A 7,765-nucleotide genomic window follows, 5' to 3' on the forward strand; every position below is an offset into this window, starting at 1 on the left:
TTCCTTGAACCGAAGTTTGCGAACTTTGTTGATCAAGTGAACCGGAGTAGTGCGTGAGCTAAGTCCGCGAACTGGCGAAGTTCTAAAACCCGAGAATTTCTACTGGAGTTTGTGAACTCTATACAGGAACTTAAGTCCGCGAACCCAGTCCGCGAACTTGAGTATGTTATGTCTAAAAACGATGTTTGTGAACTTATTCATATTAACTAAGGAATGCAATTGCACACTGTGGCTATATAGTTCATGAACCTATTCAAGTGAATCAAATCGTTTTTGCTTCAATTGTATCTTGTGTATTACATGAGATTTCATTGCAATTGAACAACTCACTAACTAGTTCATTTGAGTCATTTGAACTAGTTATGGTGAAGAAGAATATGGTTGATATGAAAGTGATCATACGGCTAACCATTTGGTTAACTATTGTTGAACCAACTAATGTACAAGTTTGGGTACGGTTACACAAGCCTATAAACGTGCATCTCATTTGTGTATAACAAGCTGTGTTTCTGATCTTACGGTTGATAAATATTAGCTTGAATCTAATCAGGTTTTCATCTAACGGTGAATATTGAATTCTTTGTTACCAATCTAACATTGACTGCAAACCCTGATTTGAAAGACTATATAAGGGAGAACTCTAGCAACTGGAAAATCTAATCTCCACACATTATGTGTGATACTAGTTGTGCTAAGCTAGAGTCGATTCTCCTTTAACCTTTGGTTTCTTCTTCTAAACCAGGTTAACGACTTAAAGACTTCATTGGGATTGTGAAGCCAGACCAATACTACTTTATTGTAGTTGTGTGATCTGATCTTACTGTTTCTATCGTAAGAGTACAATTGTAACAATTGGCTTGAGATTTCTATCTCCGATAGGCAAGATAAAAAGTAATCACAAACATCTTCGTCTCATCGTTTGTGATTCCGCAATATCTTTTTTCGCTGCGTCGATTAAGACTATTGTGAGGTGATTGATAATACTAGGTTGTTCTTCGAGAATATAAGTCTGGATTATCAATTGGTTCCTGTTCACCTTGATTTATCAAAATATGGAACAAAAATCGTAGGTATATTCGTGGGAGACGGATTTATCTATTACCATAGACTTTTCAGTGTGATACAGATTTTTTTATTAAAGTCTTCGAATTTGGGTCGTAACAACTCTTAGTTGTGGGTGAGATCAACTAAGGGAATCAAGTACGTAGTATCCTGCTGGGATCAGAGACGTAGGAGCATAACTGAACCTTGGATCAGTGTGAGATTAGTTGGGGTTCAACTACAGTCCAGACTGAAGTTTGTTTGGAGTAGGCTAGTGTATGTATCGGTTTAATACAGTGTGTGTTCAATCTGGACTAGGTCCCGGGGTTTTTCTGCATTTACGGTTTCCTCGTTAACAAAATTATGGTGTCTGTGTTATTTCTTTTTCGCGTTATATTTTGTTATATAATTGAAATATCACAGGTTGTGCGTTGTTCAATCAATTAGAATATCCGACCTTTTGGTTGTTGATTTAAATTAATTGACACTTGGATATTGGTCTTTGGTACCATCCAAGTTATCTCTCTAGTATTTGATAAAGACTCACATATTTCTATTTGCTTGAGTATATATCAAATCGAGAGATTGAGATATCAACTCTTTGGTATACTTTGTATCTAGATTGAGTCTTACTGTCTAGTTGATTCTCTATAAAGTATTGGAGTTTGTCCATACACATTGCTAAGAGAAATATTGGGTGTGGTTGTTAGACCCCCGCTTTTCAATTGGCATCAGAGCATACAAACACATTTAAGACCTGATAAGTCTGTGTTTGTGGCAATCTGAGTCTGAGGAAAAAATCTCTCTTACGCATGCCCAGATATCTCCTGAAGCTTTCAATTACACCAAGTGTCTTGGAAACCCCTCAAAGGGTTACTCCTTAGTTGATTATTCTGAATCCCGAGGTAGAAAGATTGTTCCATCAGATGTTGACATGTCTTCCTCTCATGAGGCATGTGACACTCTGGCAAAAGCTGAAAAGGAGCTCACCAGAATCTCAAAAAACTCTGCTGAAACTATTGATTTTCAGAATCTTGATCAGCTTATTGATGAATTTGAAAAGTCTCTTGGTCGAGAGCATGATCTATATAGCATCATTGAGTCCTTCTCTAAGAATATTGAAAAACTTCTCCAAGAAACTACTCTACAGCGTGAAAAGATTAGTGTTCTTGAGGATATTGTTAAGGAAGACTCAATTAGAGAAAAACGTTTGATCGAGACGCATTCATCAAATTTTAACAGACTTCGTGTCGAAAAAGAGAAACTAAGTGCATCTCTTACTCTGACCCATGAATAGTACAGATCCTTGGAAAAGGAAAACTCTGTCTTAAGGGGAAATTCATCTGTACAAACTAATTCTCATGAATTACATTTCATGACAAAACGTTCTCCAGAAGAAGATTGTGTCAAGAAAAGTTTACATAACTTACAATCTTCTCATATGGCTATGAAGTTAAAACAGGTGCCAATTATTGCTTCTCCTCCACGAACCTGTACTTTCTGTGGGATAAAGAATCACTATGTTATCCATTGTTTTGCCAGGAGGAAAAAAATTTCTAAACTTCATAATTTGCTTCTTTCCACTGTCAATGGATTAAATAGTCAATCGACTACTGCAGTGAATCGCATGCCTACAGAAAATAAGAAATCTTGTAAAAATGATCTTTATTCTAGAAATCATCAGAGGGAACAAGTTCATCTCAATGGCATAAACTCTTGTGTCACTAATGAACACATTCCTTGTGTTTTAAGAATAAGTCTGGTAAATCTAAGTCTAGAAAATGGATCCCTATCTATTCTGATCCTCTTGTGCCAATTGCAAAAGGTCCTAGATTTAGTCCTCAGATAAAGCCTTTTGACGGATATGTTTCTCAAGCTGTGTCCTTTTCTTCTGGGATGAATGTCAACCGAAGAAAGACGAAGAACACAAGGATCAAGCTTTCAGATGACATGTACAACTCAATTCTCAATGATCATAGTGGGATTAATTCTCACTCTACCACCTGATTCCAGGTATTCTTTTCCTTGTTCCTAACTTGAGAGGTGCAAGGACAATAATTGAGAATTACTCAAGTATGTTGTATATCTTTTTTGTTTAAGTTTTTTTTTTCTTTTTGTGTGCTGACCGTCCACAAACGTTCGTGTCCTCCTCTTATGAGTTCATAGGGTTTCCAAAAAAAGAGTTTCCTTCTCCTGTTTACACACATATATATTACTCTATATTGTGTTTTTCCATCCCTAACAAAAATTAGATGGAAAACTCTGCAAAATCTCAATAGATTGTGCATCTCGATATGGAGGAAGACGCTCAAGGACGTGAGTCAATTCAAGATCTGGTTCTAAAGAAGATGATTGAAAGAAATGATCATAACTCCTGGATTGATGATTCTGTCAAGGATTTAACCCGTTTTCCGAACGATTCAAAGGTCGAGTTTGCAAACCTTCAACTGCAAATAAACCAACTATTGGATGGTCAGGCTAGAATCCTTGCTAATTAGAATATTCTGATACGGAATCAAAAGAAGCTCATCAGGGATTGCGTCAAGGCTAGACAGCTTGCTCGGGTTGTTGATCATAAAGTTGGTGTTCTTACTCACGAACATGGTGTATCTACAGTCAAGAAGGTAAAGGAAATCAGTGACACCTTCTTTGATGGATTCATTGAAAGATATGAGATCCTCAGTGAACTCTGATTTTCTTTTTATTTGTCTAGTAAATCTTCTATTTTGCTTATTTTTATTTAGAAGAATAACTAGAGTTTGGAATAGCCATTATTGTGATTACATATAGCTATGTCCAACGTTTTCATCTTCATGTTTTTAGGTTTATTTGTTAAATTCTAAAATTGTTTGGAAGATGATTTTTGCAGTATTAATCTTTATGGTTTTATATATTGCAATATTGTTATAGGATATGTGTGTTTACGTCCGTGAACTTGATTGTCCCATACTTTGTCAAAAGTAAAGTCGTTCATGAGTTGATATGTACGTACTGAATGAAATAATGAATTGACTTTTGACAAATACAAAAGTTAAGCCTATTATGTCAATTCTTCATGGAATATAGGTTAAAACCTTTTGTGTTCAAGGATTATGTCTATTGAATGTCATTGTGCAAATGGTGATGGAAAATAGAATGAGTCCTTGCTTATTCCACGGTATAAGGTCGATCTTCGATCCACAATTTTTGTGTACATACTATGTTGTTCCATAAAGTGTCTTATGCTGAGCTCTATCGACTGAGTCATTGTTTTGACATAGTTGTTGTTCCATGAAATACTTTGTGTCGAGCATGACCAATTAAATTGATTACTTTTGTGATTAGTTTAGTTGGTATTTCGATTAGATTAATTATGGGTTTTCTTGTGATTAATCTAATTGAGTGTTTTTAAGTCTCCATAAGTTTACTTATGTTGAGCATGTTTGATTAAATTAATCATGATTCTCTTATGGTTAATTTAATTGAATATTTTGGATTCAAATTCATACTCGTATGTGATTTGTTATGTCCAGAGAAATTCTTATATTCTTTTTCAAATTAAAGTCACTCTTGTTGTTCTTTCGGGAATGACATTTTATGTGGAAGATTTCTTAATTGAACTTGTGCTTAATTCCCAAATATTTGTGGGGAGTGCGGCTGTGGAATATTATAGGGTTATCTTGTATCTTTATAGACTCCTTGATGAATGCATTTAGCTTCGGCTTTATTATTGCATCTAAATAATATGATATATGCTTTCATTTGGTCATGAAATGTCTCTTTCGGAAATTTCATTAGGATCCCGTTCTTGTACCTTTGCCAATTTTATTGACAAAAAGGGGGAGAATTTATATGTAGTTCACACTACAAATACATATGGTTTTCGGATCATTATGTAAGGGGAGTGGTTTCCATGAGAGATGGAGTATTGACTAAGGGGGAGTGACATATCACCATAATATTGTTGTTAAAGTTGTGATACAATTGAACTTTGACGCTGTGTAATGATACTATGACACTGTATAACAATGATTGAGAACTCTTGTTTTCTCGTTGTCATAGCTACGGATTTTCAACAACGATGATGCTAAACTTACAACCTTTGGGATCATTGGAGTACTTGGAAGTGACAAAGATTTCGAGTAATGTTGAAGATTAGGCATGTGGAATAGGAGATACAAATGTTTATTTATATATTTTTTTGTATTCCATATGTATTGATAGTTTTGTCAGTAAAATTGACAAAAAGGGAGATTGTTAGAGAATTGCTCGGTCGAACTCGCATGCCTTGCAATCTCAAGCATGTTTGTCAATGTTAGTGATCAAAACTATAAGTCTTGATTTCTAGTCTACTATAGCTAAGATCTCGGACTAGTATAGAAAGTGTAGTTGAGCTCAAGAACTCCATGGAAATCATCATATAAGACGAAGTACTACTCAAGGAATTGGTGGATCTTCATCGACTAAAAGGTATGTGGAGACTTGAACTTATCTATCACTCAAAAGTCTATTTATCTCCTATCTTGGTACAAAAGTCGTTTTGCTATATAGACTTAGATTATACAAGTTTGGTATTTCGAGCCGAGTTTATCTCGCCTATCTATTTCTCGAAATATGTGTTGGTAAGATTTCGCTTTAGCCAAGTTCATCTTTACCTAGTGACGAAAGTCATGTTATGTTTCAATCACTTTGAAAATTGCTCTGACGAAAAATGGTTTGTGAATAACAACTATATAACGTCCTCTGAGAATGTTTCAATGATTGAAATAAGAGTTTAGATTATATAACCATTGGAGGATATAAGCCTTGTTGTGGAAACACATATATGTATAAGTCCTCATTCCTTGAACCGAAGTTTGCGAACTTTGTTGATAAAGTGAACCGGAGTAGTGCGTGAGCTAAGTCCGCAAACTGGCGAAGTTCTCAAACCCAAGAATTTCTGCTGGAGTTTGTGAACTCCATCCGGGAACTTAAGTCCGCGAACCCAGTCCGCGAACTTGAGTAGGTTATGTCTAAAAGTGATGTTTGTGAACTTATTCATATTAACTAAGGAATGCAATTGCAAACCGTGGCTATATAGTTCATGAACCGATTCAAGTGAATCAAATCGTTTTTGCTTCAATTGTATCTTGTGTAGTACATGAGATTTCATTGCAATTGAACAACTCACTAACTAGTTCATTTGAGTCATTTGAACTAGTTATAGTGAAGAAGAATATGGTTATATGAAACTAATCATATGGATAACCATTTGATTAACTATTGTTGAACCAACTAATGTACAAGTTTGGGTACGGTTACACAAGCCTATAAACGTGCATTTCATTTGTGTATAACAAGCTATGTTTTCGATCTAACGGTTGATAAATATTAGCTTAAATCTAATCAGGTTTTCATCTAACGGTGAATATTGAATGCTTTGTTACCAAGCTAACATTGATTGCAAACCCTGATTTGAAAGAATATATAAGGGATAACTCTAGCAACTGGGAAACCTAATCCCCACACATTTTGGATGATATTAGTTGTGCTAAGCTAGAGTCAATTCTCCTTTAACCTTTGGTTTCTTCTTCTAAACCAGGTTAACGACTTAAAAACTTCATTGGGATTGTGATGCCATACCGATACCACTTTATCGTAGTTGTGTGATCTGATCTTGTTGTTTCTATCGTACGAGTACAATTGTAATAATTGGATTGAGATTTCTATCTCCGATAGGCAAGATAAAAAGTAATCACAAACATCTTCGTCTCATCGTTTGTGATTACACAATATCTTTTTTCGCTGCGTCGATTAAGACTATTGTGAGGTGATTGATAATACTAGGTTGTTCTTTGGGAATATAAGTCTGGATTATCAATTGGTTCCTGTTCACCTTGATTTATAAAAGACGTAATAAAACTCGTAGGTATATTCGTGGGAGACGGATTTATCTATTACCATAAACTTTTCTGTGTGATACATATTTGTTTATTAAAGTCTTCAATTTTGGGTCGTATCAACTCTTAGTTGTGGCTGAGATCAGCTAAGGGAATCAAGTACGTAGTATCCTGTTGGGATCAGAGACGTAGGAGCATGACTGTACCTTGGATCAGTGTGAGATTGGTTGGGGTTCAACTACAGTCCAAACCGAAATTAGTTTGGAGTAGGCTAGTGTCTGTAGCGTCTTAATAAAGTGTGTGTTCAATTTGGACTATGTCCTGGGTTTTTTTTTGCATTTGCAGTTTCCTCGTTAACAAAATTCTGGTGTATGTGTTATTTCTTTTCCGCATTATATTTTGTTATATAATTGAAACGTCACAGGTTGTGCGTTTGAATAAATAAATTGGGAAATACAACCTTTGGTTGTTGATTGAAATTGATTGGTACTTGAACATTGGTCTTTGGTACCGTTCAAGTGATTTCTCTTGTATTCAATTAGACTGACAGATTTCTATTTGCTTGAGTAAGTATTAAATCGAGAAAGAGAGATATAACTCTTTGATATACTTTCATTAAGATTGGTTCTTACTATCTAGTTGATTCTCTTTAAAGTATATTGGAGTTAGTCCACACAGATTGCTAATCGAAATATTTGGTGTGGTTGTTAGACCCCCACTTTTTCAATAGTAAACCGAAACTGTAATATTGGGTTATATGTGATATATCCTACCAGAGATCCATAGGATCAGTTCTAATAGAGATCCTTAGAATCATTCCTAGTAGAGATCCTTATTTAAGGGATCGATCCTATTTGACATCCTAT

The sequence above is a fragment of the Papaver somniferum genome, chromosome 2 (genome assembly GCF_003573695.1).
Source record: "Papaver somniferum cultivar HN1 chromosome 2, ASM357369v1, whole genome shotgun sequence".
In the NCBI taxonomy this organism is placed as follows: Eukaryota; Viridiplantae; Streptophyta; class Magnoliopsida; order Ranunculales; family Papaveraceae; genus Papaver; species Papaver somniferum.